Below are 20,224 nucleotides of genomic sequence, written 5' to 3'. Positions count from 1 at the left end.
TCTCCTTCTCCCATTTTCACAAATTCTAGTTTCTTTGAAACGTGTCATCAGATTTTACTAGTGTTATTCTTCCTTGTTTTTGTTATATCTGTGTCCTCTCCCTCATTCACCAGGTAAATGTCTTCTCTTCCACACAAGCCTACCATTATTCTTAGAGATTTCAACATAGAAGCAAATGATCTAACAAGTAGAAGATGGCTTGACCTCTATAGAGGTTAACAATTATTTCCTCCATAAGGATTATTTCCTCCACCCCAATCCAGCCACTTCCTCACACAATTGCAGTCTGGGTCCTGTCATCATCAGCAGTAGCACCACATGAAGAAAGTTTTTTTTTTTTCCATTTCCCCAAATATTGACTATCCTCTGATCATCCCTTCTCTTCTGTCCAGTTCATGCACTCTCACTCTTATGCGGGACTGAAGTTCTCTAAAAATAAATTTTGTATAAAACACTGATGCTTTCTGAAGATAAAGTCTGTTCCATCTTCTTTGTTAATGTTCTCTGGAGCATCTATGGCAGGGATTTGCAGAGAGAAAAGATTCAGTTAACATGCAGACCTGACTTTACACAACTCTTCTTGTATTTGATGGAAGAGGATTGAAAGCCAGAAAACTTGTTTATCTTTTCAACTACAGAAATCAGGAAATTAGATGGTATTTTTTCCTGGCTATATGTCTCTGTAAAAGGAAGTTGGCCAATTTCAGAATTTCTAGGAGAAAACAAGCAAGGTAAATATCATCAACTAATTCTTCCTCTCTGCTCCTCCGTCCTACCCACCCCCCCACAGTGATAGGCCCTGGTTGAATTGGAACACAAATATCCATCACATAAATAACCAATAAAGCAAGTGAAAAGTAAATATTTTAGTTTTTTTGAATCTCCACAACTTGCTTTTTTAGACAAAACCCACAAGACTTGAATGATGGATGTGATGGCAATCATTTCCCGTTTTTGTTTTTTTTTCACACACACACACACACACACACACACACACACACACACACACACTGTATTTTATTTTTACAAGAGATAAATAAACTGACACCAAGCATTGTAAATGGATGACCACAACAAAAGCAACAATGATTGCAATTACCAAACACGAAACACACTCATACTATGTCATAATACTGACATTCAGTCCAGTAATCCTCCACCGTAACAGCTCCTATACTTTGCCGTGAAAATTGATTTGTATATTTTTTGCCTCTGAGTCCTTGTGGGATTTTTTTTTTTTGTCAAACAGAAAGTCACAAAAATTTGACTTTTCCCGTTTTAACTCAGCAATTAGCTCTATAAATCATATAATTCCTTAATTTCAGTGACTGAATTGAACCAATTCCACACATGGAAATGAGTTTAAGGACTCATGGAGGAAGATGATTCTCCTCTTACTGCTTATGCAAAGTACAGGACCAGAGCCAGCCATGTGCCAGAATAAGTGTTCACAAAAATCTCCCAGAGGGAATTACAATGACCTTTCCTTTGTTTGAACCATGAAGTTCAAACCACCCCATGTGGTGAATGGCCAAAGAAGAGATGAACTCCTTCTGAGGTTGATATGGATGGGGGCTCTTGGGCAGTTCCAAAAGGGTGGTTAAAGACTGTACCATGACCTCCCTTATTATCACCTAACCCCTTTCTACATTTTGGATAGAAAACAAACAAGAACAAAAGATGAAAACTATAGAAAACCACTTTGAAATGATAGATATGGGCTGCTAATGTTTTAGAGCTGTCTAGTTGCCTCAGGAAAGATTATTGGAGAAGATTTTTTTTTTTTTTTAAAAGCTGCTTCTCCTTTATATAATACAGAGGGGGTAGGTCAGGGAGAGTTAAAAGAGACCTCAAAGAAATACCTAGGAAGACAGATGCTTGATGATCAGATTCTATTTGTTGGATAATAGATTTTCTAGGTGTATGCTAGGATTATAAGCTAGAGCTCCCTGCTGATAACTATCAAAGGCTTCATTGGACTGAGAGAAACAATATTTATGAAGAATTGCTTGAATGTATCACAGTCCATCCATTCCCTTGGATCCTCTAAAATAGTCCATCCTTGAATTTGGCAGAGACCAACAGACAACTCTTCACCTAGAATGCAGGACGTTGCTTCTGCACCCTCCCTCTCACCTCCACCACCAGCTCCACACTGCCTGGGTGATCAGCCGTTTGCTGAATCCTGCTTCGGTACACTGCCCTTGGTCTGTGTTGAAAAACTTGATAAAATGCAAGCCAAGGAAACATAGAATAATCTACTGTGAGGACATTGTTCACAGGGCTCATTATGAATACCCTTGGGAAACAACCTTTTATCTCCGTATCAAGAAAAAATGTTGCTTGTGTTGATTCACTTGTTTGTTTTTATATTTTGGATGTGATGGAGCATGCCATGGATTGTATTCCCCCTTTTTCAGTGCCTGCTAAAAGGCTTAGAATTAACTTTGATGCCTAACTATAACATAGTGTAATTGCCTTATTTATTTTAAACTTTATTTTTTTGTTGTCAATAATCTGCTTCTGGTACAAATGAGAATAAAATATATTAAATATTTAAGATAAGATAAACTACTTATGTTGATAAGGGAAGTGATCCAGGGTGCTGTGCGATTAGGTGATGCAAGCCACCATTTCCTTACCGTGCAGCTTTCCCCCTGTACTGGTGTACCACAGTGCCACAGGAGGTGGTCTAGCATAAAATAGTTAAGAAATGTGCCTGGAATTGGACAGGATTTTAATTTCCAGATTCTTGGAGGTTTAATCACGTTATTTTAGATTTATGCCCTAATCTCTCTGAGTCAAAGTTTCTCTTTCTATAAAGTGCAGATTATAATTATGCCTACTTTATGATTCAGGATTTGATGCAGTGGGATGTTTAACAAAAATACTTAGTATCACCTTCATTTATAAATATACTTAACACAGTGACATACACACACGATATACATATAAATTATGAGATGATATAGGATAATATAATAATATAATAATTACTTAATAAATGATAGCTTTACTACATTGCTTTTCTTCTTTACCGTTGTTGCTTTTTCATGCATGAGCTCTAGGTGGCATTATATGAACTGAATTCATTTCCAGCTCCTCCAGATGGACACCCCCCCGCTGCCACAAAGGAGACTTCATTGATGGACAATTTTATATACAATGTGATAGAAGTTTTATGGGAAAACATGGGTTATAAGATCAGGTAATTTTTCAAAACACTGTACAAAGCAAAGTAAAAACTAGTCTATTTATTTAAGTAATTTTCAGTGTCTTCATTATGTTAGTATATACATGAATTCTTCAAACCAGGGACATAGAATGCAGCCTTTAGCGAACTTATTTTATTGCATTAAAAAAAAAAATCTCTCCAGAATCATTCAGGGGACTGGATTTCTGGAGAATCAATTTTGGGAAATGCTACACCATGCTAAAATTCCTTTTCTAGTGACCTATTAAGGTGCTTGAAATTCTCACTTCTTTGTGATAAATCATTCCTTGAAGAAGAACTGAATAGTCACACCTACTTACATCAAAACTTTTAGGCCTCAAAGTATAATTACCTGAGAAGTTTACAAGCTCTCATGTAGGATAAAAAAAGGACTCAGACAGATCGAAACACAGTATATTATCCAGCAGTATGGGTCATGGTCAAGAGAGCAAACCTAGATGGAGGAACCACAGAAGTTGGGGCATAGCATGAGGGCACCATGGGAAGGAGGTGGTGGAAAGGGGAGGAGATATGGAAGAAAAGTAGTAGATAGGAGAGCCTTGGACAGACTTTATAAGCTGCATAATGACAGGTCATGGACAGATGTGAAAGCTACCTACTACATATTAGGTGGTAATGGAAGGGTTAAATATCTATCCCTGATCTTTTAAGAACTCCTTTTCCACAAAAGGGCACATAGAGTTAGTTTTTTTTGGTTTTTTTTTTTTTTTAAACATTCTTATTGGAGTATAATTGCTTCACAATGTTGTGTTAGTTTCTGCTGTATAACAAAGTGAATCAGCTATACGTATACGTATATCCCCATATCCCCTCCCTCTTGCGCCTCCCTATTCCACCCCTCTAGGTGGTCACAAAGCACCGAGCTGATCTCCCTGTGCTATGCAGCTGCTTCCCACTAGCTATCTATTTTACATTTGGTAGTGTATATATGTTCATGTCACTCTCTCACTTTGTCCCAGCTTACCCTTCCTGCTCTGTCCCAGCTTACCCTTCCCACTCCCTGTGTCCTCAGGTCCATTCTCTCCGTCTGCGTCTTTATTCCTGTCCTACCCCTAGGTTCTTCAGAACCTTTTTTTTTTTTTTTTTTTGATGCCATATATATGTGTTAGCTTACGGTATTTGTTTTTCTCTTTCTGACTTACTTCACTCTGTATGACAGACTCTAGGTCCATCCATCTCACTACAAATAACTCAATTTCATTTATTTTTATGGCTGAGTAATATTCCATTGTATATATGTGCCACATCTTCTTTATCCATTCATCTGTCGATGGACACTTAGGTTGCTTCCCTGTCCTGGCTATTGTAAATAGTGCTGCAATGAACATTGTGGTACATGACTCTTTGAATTATGGTTTTCTCAGGGTATATGCCCAGTAGTGGGATTGCTGGTCGTATGGTAGTTCTATTTTTAGTTTTTTAAGGAACCTCCATACTATTCTCCACAGTGGCTGTATCAATTTACATTCCCACCAACAGTGCAGGAGGGTTCCCTCTTCTCCACACCCTGTCCAGCATTTATTGTTTGTAGAGTTTTTGATGATGACCATTCTGACTGGTATCTTTTACTCTCTCCACTTGTCAACTAACATCTGTAGTTAAAACTAACTCTAACCGTTCTGACCGGTTAGAGTTAGAACGGTTACAGTTAGTTTTAACTACAGATGTTAGTTGACAAGTGGAGAGAGTAAAAGATACCAGTATGTAAACTAATGTTTCTCATCCCATGCTGCACTTTCACAGCACCCAGGGTACTCTGTAAAAGAACCAAGGCCTGGCTCCCGTCCAAACCAATTAAATCAGGATCTGCAAGGCTGAGGCCAAGACACTAGTAATTTTTAAGCTTCCTCAGAGATTCTAATGTGCACCCATGGTTAGAACCACTGCCTCAGAGAAGAGATCATCGAAGAAATAGTGGGGAGTAGAGAAGGATAGTTTCTTCAAACTGGCACTTAGGGATGAAGTGGTTTCCTTTCTACCAAAAAACTGTCCCCAATTTATAAATCCCGACGCAAAGGTAGAGAAAATTATGAAATTCTTTGAATGTATTTCACAGGCCTTTATCTGCTATACCTTTCCTTTATTCTCTTACCAAATTACCAAAGGGCAGTTACTCTGTGGATGTGAACCATCTCCAGTCCCACGCTCCACACTTTAGAATCCTGTTTACCCTGAGACTAGTTGATGGAGTGAAGATGAAATTTCTCCCCAGAGTTCTGTCATCATATTTGCATGAGTCATCTTTTTTGGAAAATCCAGCTGATTATCAAAGAGCATCAGTTTTATTTTAAGATTTTGGTGGATTGTCTCTTTCCCTCTTCAGATAATCTTTAGGTTTCAGCTGAGAGCACCTGGAAGAAATGAAGGATTTGGGGATAGTATTTTATTTAAGTGATGGTGACTTAAGGTAGGAGGCACATGAAGGGGGAAAAGGAAATCTGTCAAGTATAGGACCTTTCTTCAAAGTGTACCTAAGGCTCATAAAGGCTGATTCAATGATGGTGATGTATTTTAATGAGATTTACATGACTGAGTTTCTTTGCTCCCTGGAATATTGATTCTTGTTTGTAACTTCGTCTTCCTCCAATGAACTTTCTCCAGTGAAATGATTGCTTTGCTTCTTAAACAATCCAAGGGGAAAGGAAAAAAAAATCCAATAACAGAAGGAAATTTGATAGCCTGTACCATGATAGTAGTCCTATACCTATCATCTAGATGAATTTTGATGTGCTGGGGAAGAAAGGAAAAAAATATTTTTTGAAAATTATTTTTTCAGCCGATTGTAGTTGAGTCTTTTTTTGCCAGTGAGTGAAACATAGCAAAGAGACGTACGTATACAGAGTCCTATTACTCAAAGTTTTAAATAAGAGAATAATTTTTTTCATTTAAAAGAGTCATGAAAACTTTAGAGAGGCAGAATATAATTATCACAATATGTATCCATCCATGTCACTGAAATTTTATACCATGCCTTTTTATTCTTCTCCTGACTGATTCCTACCGTGGTAAGTATTTCTCCTTGGGAAATAGTGGGAAAATGGAAAGAATGTCAGTATAAATACTGTATTAGTTAAAATTAAAAACATTTATAGTTGGTGTTAGCATAAGTGACAATCAAGTGCAGAATGGCTCCTTTGGTAATTTCTAAACAGCCATAATAACACAGAAGCTCCAGTGATTTGTTTTTCCCCATTAGAATTATCTCCACATCTTCATCATTTATAGATATGACCTCCCAAGACTAGGAGGCAAAGTGGCATGTTCTTCTATATTAACAAGATATGTCCAACCAAACTAATTTATTAGGATTTGTTCAGACAATTAAAACAGTATTTCTCTCTGCGTTCCTCATTTTTATTTTCTATCTTAGCAGAAGCATCCATTTTATCTAACAGTATAAATCCACCATTTAACTAGCTGTGATAGTGAGTAATAAACATTTTTCTGTTTCTGTTAACTTTTTTCTTCTTTCTGTTAAAAGGACAGACGTAAAAGGGGAGAGAAGCATATTGATCTAAGTATTCTCATCTTTTATTATAAAGCATAAAATTGTATACATTTATTTAGAAATATTTATTAAGAGCGTATAATATACTTGCTGCTATTTTAAGTCATGGTTCCAGAGCAGTGAACAAAGTTGAACAAAAACCCCTTCCCTCGTGAAACTTACATTCTGGTACTATTTTTTTAAATGGGAGGTAAAGTTAAAGGAGTTGAAGACAATAGGTCTCAAGAGAATTGTTAAAATTAAAAGTATGATGTTTAAGGTATGATGCCACATCATAGACAATAATAGTATTGTTAGTAGTAGTTGGCTCGAACTATGGGCCATGAATTACTCATTAAATAGAGCTTTTTATTTAATGATCACAGCTTCTTATGAATGTGGTACTTTTAAATTCTCATTTTGCAGTTAAGAAAACTGAGAAAGTTTCAGCAACTTGCCCATAGGCACATAATTAAGAGGGACCCCACCTCATAGAGACTGAACTTCAGATCTGTGCTCTTTACCCCTTCAGTTTGTGGCTCCCTTGTGTACAAGGATCCGAACCAAGGTACAAAACTAAGTATTTTCATATGAACCTAGTATTTCACCTGCAGTGCCAGGTTTTAGTTATTTTAAATATTAACAAAAAAATTAATTATTGTTAAAAATCATATAACAGATAAGGACATGGACAATTAGATGAAGGGCCCATATCTTCAACTCTTGAGTGTCAAAGAATTGTCCAAATCATTGTCATTATTTTAGAACCCAATAATATAACACAGAGCACAAACTTTTTACACAACTTAGTACCGTATGAGATAAGCTTACTGTGTTTTTCCATTATTTTTCTACTTACAATCCAAATATTAATTGAGACTCTGATCTAAAATTGATTATTATTTATATTGCCAATCTGTACCTTTCAAATAAGATTGTTTCATGACCTTCATTGTATTCGCTCTTCTTGCCTTTGACTTACAGAATGAAGTGAGGGGAAAATTATAGAATGATTATGATTCATGTAATAAATGACCTTTGCCAGGCAGCCCTGGTGTTAGCCAACTCTAGTATTTATCTCAAATTAAGCCCCATTTCTTTCTTCCTAGTGGGAATTTCAAACATTTTCCATGCTTCTTTAGCCCCCAATCTAACTTCTATCATTGCTGTTCTCCCCAAATAGCATTCATTGAAGTCGTTTAACACAAATTCCTTCAATCACACATTTATTTTGAAAATGTTTCTGTATTTTTAAACATGTCATCTTGCATGCTTTTTTCTTTGACACCACATTCTAACGATTTTCAGCTATTCCTCCCCCAATTCCTTGAATTATTCTTTTTTTTCTTTCTTTTTTTTTTTTCCCCCTGATATTTAAACAGATACTGGTGGAGTTATTTTTTTAAAGTAAGGAAAGGGCTCTGGGAGTTTTGCCTTCTTGAACACTTTTCTTCAAAACCTTCTTGGAATCTTTCATACTAACCACATGTCCCTGAATCACCCCCGTGGAACCCTCAAGTACTAAGGAACAGTTTGAATACCACTGCATCAGACCACACTCCGATGTAATCTAACAGGCTTGCCCTAACTCTTCAGGGAGGATCATAGTGTGCAATGGATGATAAAGGGCACAGTGGCAAACCCTGGGTTGAGCAGGAAGCCAATCCAATTACCCAGGAGAGATCACCCTAAAACAGTCCCATCAACAGAAGTAATCTATTTGGGTTACCCAGTCATTCAGTTTTGTTACCATGTGCCATTTGCTTTTTTGAACTAAAATTCTGCGTGGTTTTCTCTATTAGATTCTTTCGAAACCAAGTTGAAGTTCCCTTAAAAGTAGCTGATCCGAAAATGGTATATGTATACAAAGTAGGGAGAGGAACCTATTGATTTATGCTTGCTTCTTGCAGTTTATTCTGAATTTTCTAAAAATTTGATTGCTATATTTCCCTGCATTTGCAGGGATCATTTCAGTTAACCAAGTGGATTTTCATCTACCGGTTAAACTGATCCTGTGAGGTTGGTAATACAGGAGGAAATCAAGGTGAAGTCAGTAAAAGTTGCAGGAAGAACTTAAAACCATTGCTCTCTGTGTTTATTCAGCTCAGTGGTTTTGCCTCCACAAGAAAGAATTGTTTTATTGGCATTTGCGCATGTCCACAATGATGTTTCTCTTGCTTGTCTCACTTTTCTGGAATACGATAATACATCATTGATGATTTCAAAATGGCACTGAATCACGAGAAAAGATAAAATATGTCATTCTTGTGTTCTCAAAGAAGGGAAAGTTATATGATATGTATTTTAGAAAGTAGCTAAAAATTCAGCTTTTCAGGAAAAAAGCTCTGTTCCTTGAAATTCACATCTATGAATATATTGACTAATAGTGTGTAAATGAATTGTATATTTTTTATATTGATAAGTAATGAGTTGTCATTTATTACTTGCCTATTATTCATGAAGCTAGACATTAACCACCAAGCCTGACAATAACTCCAGAATTAAGTATTAATATTTCTGATTTACAGGTGGAGTTTGTATTTTTCTTCATGTTTCTCTACAGACTTATCTCTTTTTTCCCTTCAGTTTATCCTCCAGTTTATCCTAAGCTCTTTACTCTTTTACCTAAGAAACAAATCCTTCTGGAATCTGATTTCTCTCTGCTAAAATATTATTTTTCCTGATTCAACTGCACTTCCAAACTACCTTCCCTTTATTGCTAGTATCACAAAACAGGAGTATCTATTCCACCATGGTTTCACAATACACTCGGCCACACCACACCATCTGGTTTTCCACAGTTCTACTCGATTGATACTGCTCTCTTAGAAATAACTGGTGGCCTTCTAATGACGTCTTCATGACTTTAATTCATAAAATTATTGAACACCACCTTCTACCTTTTTTAATACCTGTACTCATCTACTTCTATAAAGTACAAGTAATATCTGTACTTCCTACTTCTATAAATTTTCTATTGTAGATGCCTTGTAGCTTCCTCCTCTAATTGCTTAAGTGTAAGTTCATCCTTTATTTGAATATCAACCTTGTCTATTTTTGCCTCACACTTTGCCCTTGAAAGTATCATCTACCTTCAGAGTTTTAACTTTTACTTTTAAGTTCATGACTCTGAAGTCCATATCATCAAGCCTCGATTCTTAGCTGGTACCTAAATATCTCAATGTAACCAGGCTGACAACTCCACAATTACAACCAGAAGTGACGTCATTACCTTCTTTTCCAAGCCTTCTTGTTTCCTTTTACTCAGTTTTGAGTCACCATCACCTTTACTCTCTGATTCACTTTTTAAACTCTGTCATTTCTCTCTTAACCACACCACTTGTTTCAGTGATCTCTCTTTTCTTCCCAATGCTTCCCAGGACTATTATAATAGCTTCCTAATTGGTGTATTGATTTCCAGTCTCTTGTTTTTTCAATCTGTGATTTATATCACCATCACATTTCTCTTCTTAAACAAAGAGTAAAGTTGACAATTTCTGTTATCAAAAGCCTACATTGTTTATCTCTTCTACATGTTTATAAATGAATCACTTTGCTGTTCACTTGAAACTAATATAACATTGTTAATCAACTATACTCCAATATAAAATAAAAAATTAAAAAAAAAAAACCTACATTGTCTCCTATTACATAGAGAATGAAATACAAACTATTTGGCCTACCATTTAAGATTCTTTCTTATCAGGTCACCAAAAACTTCCCTACCTACCTAACTTCAGTCATCAGAGTCTTTAACTACTAGCCCTTAAATTGCACCAACTTTCCTATCTCCCTGATTTCATTTATATTCTTTCTTATATGATTTTATTCCCTTAGTCCTTCTCATAGTTCTCTCTCTCACCTTTCTCACCTTCCAAGACCTAGTTAAATCTATTTCTGACATTCACATACTTTGACCCTGGCCTAGTGCATATTGTGTTGAATGAAACTGAATAAAATAAATTTTTTTTCTTGAGTACATTTTGAACAGTGGAAAAAACTTTTTTTTGTCTGTCAAAGTGACAAATATCAACTCTAGGAATTAGTTGCCAATGGAATAGTTGTGATTTTAAAAGCACTTTAAGGAAGACTATAGTTAATCTCCACCTGGAACCTTATAATACTACAAATAATAGTTCATCACAAACTATTTTTCAAATGTATTAATTTTGAGATACTAATAAGGAAGTTTCAGAAAATGAAATTAAAGATATATATACATATATATAACTACAATGACATATTTCTATCTATATCCTTAATATATTTGAGGTTAACAGTAAAATTGCCTGATTATACAACCTAATTTGTATGTTAAAAAGAAGGTTGCTTTCTACATTTTAGAGCTGAGTTTGAAGTTTGAAAATGGTAGTAAATATACACTGAGATAGAGTACACTCTTACAGAGTGAAGTTTTGTCTTGCCATGAAAACTTGGTCTATCTTAAGTTTCAATAGCTAACTCTGCTGTACTTATAGTCCACATTAATCACAGAAATATATACATACTTTCATTACTAAAATAGTGAATAGATATCATAAATAATAATTAAGTAAAAATAATCAATACAACTGGAAATTTTCTCACTGGCCATCCTTTTCCCCACATCATTAGGTAGTTAAAATTGATGATACCAAATAAATGATTCCTTCCCCTGAATTTTAAGTCCATGGATAAAGATTCTCCATTTGCCACTTGACTCACTTCCTTCTGTCATGCATTCATTTAATGTGTATAGTTTTAGCTTTTTACTTAGTAGGAGTAGTTTCTAACTCTGGGTTCTAGTTTTAGATGTGTCACCAGGTTATCTTGAACTTACCGTTTCATTAACCTGTAGTTCAGTATCTTCATCTATGATAAGTTTGATGTGAAGATGAGACTGTGAAGAATAAACTGGCCTTAGTAAAAGTCTTTGAAATGTGAAATTGAATTGTGTGTGTGTGTGAGAGAGAGAGAGAGCGAGAGAAAGGGAAAATCAGTGAGAGCTGTAGTTAAAATAAAGTAGTTTTGACAGAAGAAGATTAATCAACTAAATTAGAAATGCATATCTAGCAAGCAGCATCTATTAGATTGTCTTACTCACTCTCCCATAGTACAATTTGTACAATTACACAATGGCATTCTCAAGCAGTTACTTCATCATGCCTATCCATAGCTTGTCTTCTCATATAAATTGTCATGTGACCATTTTACAGAGAATACTCATCACAGTGGGACTGGACAGGTGCTGGAAGTTGAGTTCCATTTCTCATTTGCTCTCCACAAAGTCCAAAACCCACTGATTTTGTGAAGTAGGTCCTTTTTATTGTCTGGAGTTTGGAAGCCTTGCTAATTAGCATTTACCTATAAGTAATGCAAGGGTTAGCTGACATTAAGTAGTTCTCTGTGTGATGCCGTCACTCGGTGTAAAGTTGAGAGAGGTGGTGAACAATCACTGTACAAACCATGTTTTCTGGAAATTATATTAAAACCTTTATTAGTACTTTAATGCCAGAACTGTGTTTCCATTTGTCTTTGCAGTTCTAGTCTCATTTACAGGAAGTTTAACAGCAGTTTCTAAAACAGTCACTTTCAAAGCATTCAGAACCCTCCTATGCTGTTAATCCTCTCCCTCTCTATTTCCCATTTCAGAGGCCCTTCATGTTCTAAGGGAGCCATAACCCCATATCCCCAGTGGGGAGTTGGGGGTTGAGGATGGATAAAGTGAAGCTAAGAGAACTGGGAACACATTCCCCACAGTCTAATTTACACATTAAAACCACTTCTTCCACCAGTCATTATTTGTCATTAGGGCTCCATATCCAGGGTTAGACCTTTTGTTTTCTACCACTAAGTCATCAGAATTCCTTCCTAGTTGTGTGCATTAACTTCTAGCATTCTTCCATCCCCATTCCCTGAGACAAGGTTGAATTTTGTCTGAGCCCCATGTTCTCACCCTTTTGTGTTCCAATTAGCAGCTAACAGCAAAGGACCACCCTGCCCTTTTTATTCTCAGAAAAGACCCACCTCTACCCTTCCTCAATGACTCATCTCCATCCATCTTCATGACTCCCTTAAGACTCACAGATGGCTCCCTGTTTACCTGCCTCTCTAAAATTCCAGGTCTCCTTCCTTCCTTATTTATTTATTTTTGAGAAATTCCTCATTAATGAATGTTTTCCCTATTGCAGTAGCCTGAATAAAATCATCTCCTTAGTTGTCCAGTGAAGCATTGCAGCATTTTATCTTTTACAGCTGCAGCAAAGTTAAAATTAAAACAAAAAAGGAGAAGAAGGTTGTCTAAAACACACATGCAGTCAAAAAGATCTATATCTTTTTTTCTCCATGGAACTTATGAGGCTGCTCTAATGGCATAAAGAAATATTTCACTGAACTGGCAACATATAGAAATATGGAAAACATATTATTGCATATGTATTTGTGGCAGTAGATGTTAAAAGTATAAATACACGAGAAAGAAAAGACTTAAGGAATTTCACATATTAAAATAGTATACTGTAGTTTGAAAGACATATACACTTTTTTTTCTGAAATTAATGAGCTTTAGCAAGTTTTAATGCACCTTGAACAGGAAAATTGGGAGAAAATCTTGCTAACTATAGGGGGCTTATGACTTCTTTTCAAACTGCTTTATAGGTTTCTGAAATGCATCATTAATATAAATGTTTATTAGACATTTTTTTGAAATCTAATGTGGAAGAGATGATTCTATGTTTAAAATATGTATCACTAGTACTTGGCATAAGGTAGGGATTAATTAGATCGAAGCAACAAAGTACTGTAGAAATCCATTAACTTCAGTGAAAGTTAGGAAATGTATAATGTTCTTATCTCCCATCTTAAAAAAGTATATCCAATTTGCCATGTAAGAATAGCCACCTGAGAACAAATTGTGTTTGGGAACGGCCTCAGTGGAATTATAAAATTACTAATAAGATTAAATCTCATTACATCATTTCAGAACCTGATTGATATAATGAAAAGAGCCAATGATTAAAGATATCTAGAAATTCTAATAGATTTGATACTAACAGTATGTAATATTTTTTAGCTGAATTTTCCTTATAAATTGTGTTGGTCACCCATTATGTCCCAACTCACTATATAAATATCCTAGGGACACCAAGAAAAAAATAAATAAATCCTTGTCTTTCGGGGGTCATTTTAAACATTTGAGACAATGTTAGTAAAAGTATAAACAACAGAGAAAAGTAAGATAGGGCAATTGCCAATGATTGGTAATAGAAAGCATTTGAGAAAATTGAGTGACACGTGATATAATATATGTAAAGAGCTAAGCAAAGTTCCTGGCATTGAGTGGTCAATACATGATATCTAGGAACATCATATTTAAATCCTAGGAAGAACACCTAGGGAAAAGGAATTTACATGCTTCTTGACTGAAAAATAGTTTGACTCTGATAAACTAAGAGGAAGCAACAGAAGACAGTATCCTAAATAGTAAGAATAGAAAAAGCAAAGATATTGAGGAACAATGTCTATAACATGAAAGTTTAGAGGTTCTTAACTACATCTATGCCCTTTATTGTATTTTAAGGATAGCCATAAACTTATCCATTGCACTGGAAAACTGAATCAATGATTCTCCAAGGCGTGCTTGGATTCGAGGTGAACTTCACAGAGTGGACATGTAGTTTGAAAATGACCCTGGAGATTCTTCTAGTTCTTTGCTATTGAAATTCACAGGATTTAGTAAACCATTTGTAGGAATAGTTGGAAATAAATAGGTATATGTAGGTAACAGAGAATAAAGGTCAGTAAATATCCATCTAAGGAGGGTGGACTACCGGCAAAGGGAAGGCAGGAGATATTTGGGGGGAGGAAGAGGTACAGAGTGGCAGAGCAGGGATACATGTTTGTAACTAGCTTTGTAACTAGGTTGGATGGAGGGAGGAGAGGGTCAAAGCAAGAAACTTTATTAGGAGACTCGGGATACTGGAAGTATCTAAAACTTAACATACTCACCTGAATATCTTCACAATTTACAACTGGCAATGCTGCCGCAGTTTATAACCCAACTCTGGTGCTCCAGTTGTCAATTGCTGAGTAACAAACCAACCCACAGCTTACAGTTAGTGATTCTGTGGGTCAGATATCCCAAAAGCACACAGCAGGGCCTCAGCTGTAATGATTCAAATGTCTGAGGTGATCAACATCTAGGAACTGGAATTATTTGGAGGTTTTTCACTCATTCTGGCACCTGGGCTGGGATGACTGGAAGGGTAGCCTCAGCTGTGGAGTGGGGCACCTAATCAAGGTACAACCTCTTCATGCAGCTTGGACTTCTCAGAATGTGGGGTCCTGTGCACCTGCGTCCTATGGTGAGCGAGTGAGCGTTCCGAGAGACACAGGCAAAAGCTTTAAAGCTCCTTCTGATCTTGTCTTGAAGTCAAAGTCATGTGACATTATTTCCTCTGAATCATATTAGTCAAAATAATCACCCAGATTCAAGGGAAATGGGCATAGACATCACCTCTAAATGGTAGAAATGTCTAAGAATTTGAGACCATGCCTTAAAATTGCCACATGTAGATAATAACAGAAAAATGTGTATAATATGAAATAAAACAGTGTTAGCAACTGTTTTCAAAGAACCTATTTAAAATGGCATATTACTCATTTTTGATATTACTCATGCAATTCTATAATCCTCAGGGTTAGGAGGCATGTAAGGGACATGAGACATTAGCAGTGCTAATAGAACAGAATTGTGAATCGACAATTAAAACCCATATTCAATTCATAAGTCTCTTATTAGGAGCTCAAGGGTTAAAAGAGACGCCATTTAAAAGACTGAAATTTCTTAGAAGTGCATGTTTGAAAATATGGCTGGCCCTGCAGCACAAAACTCATACAGATTTTAAAATGATGCAATTAATTATCCAGATGTTTCAAATATCGGTGTTTGTTACTACTTCCACAATATCACCCGTCATTTGGTTTACATTTTTCTTTACATTTAGGTGTTCTGAGTTGCAAATTTAGGTGGAGAATGTGGCTCACCCTTAAGAGAGCCCATCACCATATGTTTTGTTTGGGCATGAAAAATGAGAATAATCTAAACCTTTGCCACTGAGAGAGGTAAAGGGTTCCCATCAATGGCCATTAAGGCTGAGTAATGGGGTTTTAAAGAGACAGCTTGTATTGTTGCTCTTTAGGAACCTCGACAGCAGTTGTGCTTTAGCTGCAGGTGCCATGATCCAGCAGTGAGGGTAGCTTTGGCTCCACTCAGGCCCTTGCCTGTGTCACCACTGTTTGAGCCCCCTCTATGGTGTGCATCTGTTACCAATTCTCTTTCAAAGAACATCTGCTGCCAGAAGAGGCAAGCTTTTAATATGCTGATTTATCATTGTCAGATACAGGGTTTCATTGCTTGCATTTGAATATTGTATTTAAGGTGCTTTTGTGATTACAGATGTTTTACATATAAATTGCTTTATATTAGAAATATCATTTTTTTCAGTATTTTTAAGGAAACTTCACATTCACGTGTTTTACGTTTTAATATCATCTTTTGCATTGCTGAGCACGTATGAATTGCTTTTTGTCTGTAATGGCAGTCGGTATGAGCAACAGCATCTGTGATTGTTGCTGCTTCAAAGGAGAAAACTAAGTGTGGATATAGCTCTTCTTTTCGAGGGAGCCAGAATTTATTAATTACTAAGGGAAGCTTTGATTTGTTATTTTATCCCCCAAAAGGACAGAATAGGCCACTACGTAAAAATAGCTTCCCACTCCATAACCTTTGCAAACTAGAAAACGGTGTCAAGTTTCACACTTTTCTCTCACTTGTTTCTGTAGTCTTAAAATAATCTGAAAGTCTTTGGTACTGTATGGTCTTTGAAATAATAGCACCATCTACTGTCAGATCCTGAATTCATTCATCGTGTAAAGGAAAAAAATGAAGATGGAGGAGGTGCTCTGAGTCATTTAATAATATGGCACTACGTAAATACTATATAACTGAAAAATGGGAAAATTCTTACTTAAAATTAGAAAATAAGACTAATGTGGAGTTCGTCATATTAAATAAGCATTGTGAAATACTTTTTTTCAAGAAAATCCATACTACAGTATAAAAATTATAGATAAGGTAATGTCCTTATTATCATCACTGTCATTATAATTTTAGTTTCCCAGTTCCTTTAAGCTTATTTTATATTCATTTAGATGACAGTGAGGGGTGGGAGAGGTGGATTTAAAAAGAGCTATCTTTAAGAAGTCCCTACCTCTCAGCAATGCATTGCAATGAAAGCATAATTGCTTCCTTTCTGCGTGCAGAGCCAGCCAGCTCTTGAGAGCACCTCTCATAGTGGGAGTTGCTAGTAGGCCTGATTGTTCCCTGTCCTCAAATCCTTTCCCCAAAGGAGTAATGTCATTTCATTAAAGAAACTCAACTGTCTGGGTAAAGGATCAGTGAAAATATGTCTCAGGGCTCTCATAAAAATAAGCTACTAGCTATTTCAAGAGCATAGTGTGAAATTCCGGACACCTTCCAACCCTCCTTCGTGCTGATTGCTTTCAGTGAGCGAGAGGCCAGTTGTCACTGTGCCTCTTGCACAGTTACTTCCTTAACCTCACAGCTCCCAGAGGACTGTTGTGCCTCCCACACATCTGTTGCAGACGGTACGTGGCTCTTCCTGCCTCTGGAATTGGCATCAAGTTATTCCATCTACAGCAGTACTTTTATGCTTTCCGTCCTGTTTACTATCTCTTTTCGAAATCAATTCAAAAGGTTTATTTTCTCTACGTGACCTTCTGCTCCCTATCCTTCCCCCTTTCATTCTACTTTATTGTTTTTTTTATTTCAAAGTGGAGCCTGAATTAAATTTCCTCCCTTTAAAAAATTTTTTATTTCCACAGTTTTTAATAACCAGTGGCCTGTGCCTAAAATGTGGAGAAAATATATATTCTCATGATTGATAGTTCTTATTCTGGTAGATTTTTTTGAGATGCTACAAAATATAGTAAGTAGGAAATAAATGACATCGTTAAAATGCCAACTATGATTCCATACTTAGTTACCAAATATATGTTAACTCTCTCCTATCTGCCAAAATATATGAAACACAACCCATACCTTCAGAGGCTCTTACAATCAACTAAGTATTTCCTTATCCTCTTTTTTTTTTTTTTTAAAGGACTTTATTATCTGTTCATCTGCATTGTAGCAGCTAGATACTGGCCAATTATCAGTTTTCTACCTAATCTAACCTTATCTCAATTATTATTGTAAACTATAGTAAGGTAATATTTTCAGATATTAACTGTGTTTTTATTCACTGGGAAAATATGATGGCTTTTTTATGCACTATATATAGGCAGAGAGTGGATATAAATGAAAACAATAATAGTAATAATAATAAAAAATAATTAATGATAACACATTCAACTGAGTGCCAAGTACACTTTTTTTTTAACTCATTGAAGAAAACAACAATCATGAAAGTCAATACATTCAATTCACAGGACTAGGGCTTTTCTTCTTCTTTTTTGTCTTCTAAATGAGGAAAAGGCATTTGAGAGTCAAGAAACCAAGATCCAAAAAAAACCGAGTTGTAAGATCATCAGTAGCAAGTGTATGTAATGATGATGCATGATAATTTAAGTGCTAGTTTCCCACTCAAATGGGGTAATAGATCATTTGCTCTGGGGAGGAAGGAGAAAATTGGAAAAGATGATATGGCTGGGATTCGAGTGAGGTGAGCAAGCCACTCAAATAGGGTGCAAAATTTAAGGGGTCACCAAAAAATCATTAATCAAGATGTCCTATTTTAATGCAATTTTTTAATCAAAATTAATGCAAAAAATTCATCATGAACAAAATAGAAAAAAAATTTTTTTTTTTATTATTTAAGACCTTTATTAACAGGTGCTTGCAGTTTGTTGACTTTTTTGAAAAAATCAAGCTGTAAACTTTTATTACAAATTAAAAATGAGGTTCTTAAAAATCTCAACTTGACCAGATATGAAACAATTTAAAAACCTTTAAAGGTGTATTGAGAAAAACCAGGCTTTTTTTTTTTTTAAAAACACGTTTGTCATTACCAAAAAGAGATGTCTTTAGGTAAAAATAATAAAAACCCCATATGCTGCATAGATAATGCAGATCGTTCTAGTTATCTGGTCAACAGGCAAAAAGCAAGCACTTAAGGTCTTCAGCTGCAATCTTTTGTTCATTTCTTATTGCTGGAATTCCGTATTCATTTCTTCTTGTTGGATGACTAAACCGGATGATGGTAGAGATGGTAAGCCGGCATTTACTCAGCCCCGCCCTGCTCAGCCTCGGGAGCGGATGAATTCTCAGCTGGTGGATCGGCTGCTTTTGTCTCTTTGCTATCTTGTGGTTTAGGGTTTTCTGGGCGTCTGCATCGGTAATTGAAGTTGCGGCGGTACCGACGTTGAGGTGGCTGCTGACCTTGGGTCTCATCTCCTTGATTTTCCTTATCTTCTTCATTGCCGTCCTCTCTGGGCTGTCTTTGGCGAGGAGGGCCCTTGGCGGAATCGTGGTCTATAACCCCGATACAAATTCTGTCTCACTGGTCTACCTTGTTCTCCTGCACCCTGGTTGTCAGCAACCTCCATCACTTCTCCCTGCACAGGAGGGTTGGAATACTGTGGTCGACGCCCATAGGGTCTCCGCATGTAGTAAGGTGGGAACCTTCACCTGCGGTAGGGCCGGCGCTGTTGGGCCTGGCCTTCAGGAGCACTCTCCGATCCCTCATTCTTTTCCCCACTCTCACTATTCTGGTAATTCTGCTGGTAATTGCGTGGAGGACCCTTGCGACATGGATAGCGTCTATAATGGTTACGGTCTGCTGCGTATTTACTGCCTTGTACTGGAACTCCACCAGGGCCTGTAACATTTGCTGCCTCCGCACCCTTTTCTCCTTCAACAACATCAAACTCCACAGTCTCTCCATCTCCTACACTGTGAAGATACTTCCTGGGGTTATTCTTCTTTATGGCAGTCTGGTGTACAAATACATCTTCCTTGGTGTCATTCCTATTGATGAAACCATATCCGTTTCTTACATTGAACCATTTTACTGTTCTCAAAACCTTCGTTGCGATGACCTTCTTGTCCCCGCCGGCAGGCGCCGCCGATGTGAGGCCACCCGGGCCGCCGCTCCCTGCGCCGCTGCCCGTCGTGCTGGGCTTGGTGTCGGCAGCGCTGAGGGCGGGGGGGGGGGGCGGCGGGCGGCTTCTGGGTCTCGGCCTCGCTGCTCACGGTTGCGGTGATGGTGACTGGGGCCGGCTGCGGCAGCTGCGGCTCCTCCCGGGATGTGATGGTAACTAGGCCGGCGGCGGTGGTGGGGCTGCTCAGGGCTCTCTGCGGTCCGCTCTCCGCTCCCGCTACCCATCGAACTCGAAAAATTTTAAATAAAGACAAAAACCCTGTGGGTGAATGAATGTCTCTGAAAGGACCACAAGTCATGACTCTATCCTAAGTGAGTCTCAGGGGAAGGATGAAACCATAG

At 37.0% G+C, this 20,224-nt stretch overlaps 1 pseudogene across 1 annotated transcript; it reads right to left on the bottom strand.

Moving 5' to 3' along the window:
* Window positions 1-974: 974 nt before the first annotated feature.
* LOC309662371 (Y-box-binding protein 1 pseudogene) lies at window positions 975-20,196 on the bottom strand (annotated as a pseudogene). Its single transcript has one exon. The product of its transcript is annotated as a Y-box-binding protein 1 pseudogene (transcript).
* Window positions 20,197-20,224: the final 28 nt, after the last annotated feature.

Source organism: Balaenoptera physalus, assembly GCF_965194825.1.
Source record: "Balaenoptera physalus genome assembly, chromosome: 6".
NCBI classification, from domain to species: domain Eukaryota; kingdom Metazoa; phylum Chordata; class Mammalia; order Artiodactyla; family Balaenopteridae; genus Balaenoptera; species Balaenoptera physalus.
This window is presented reverse-complemented; position numbering and strand designations above follow the sequence as displayed.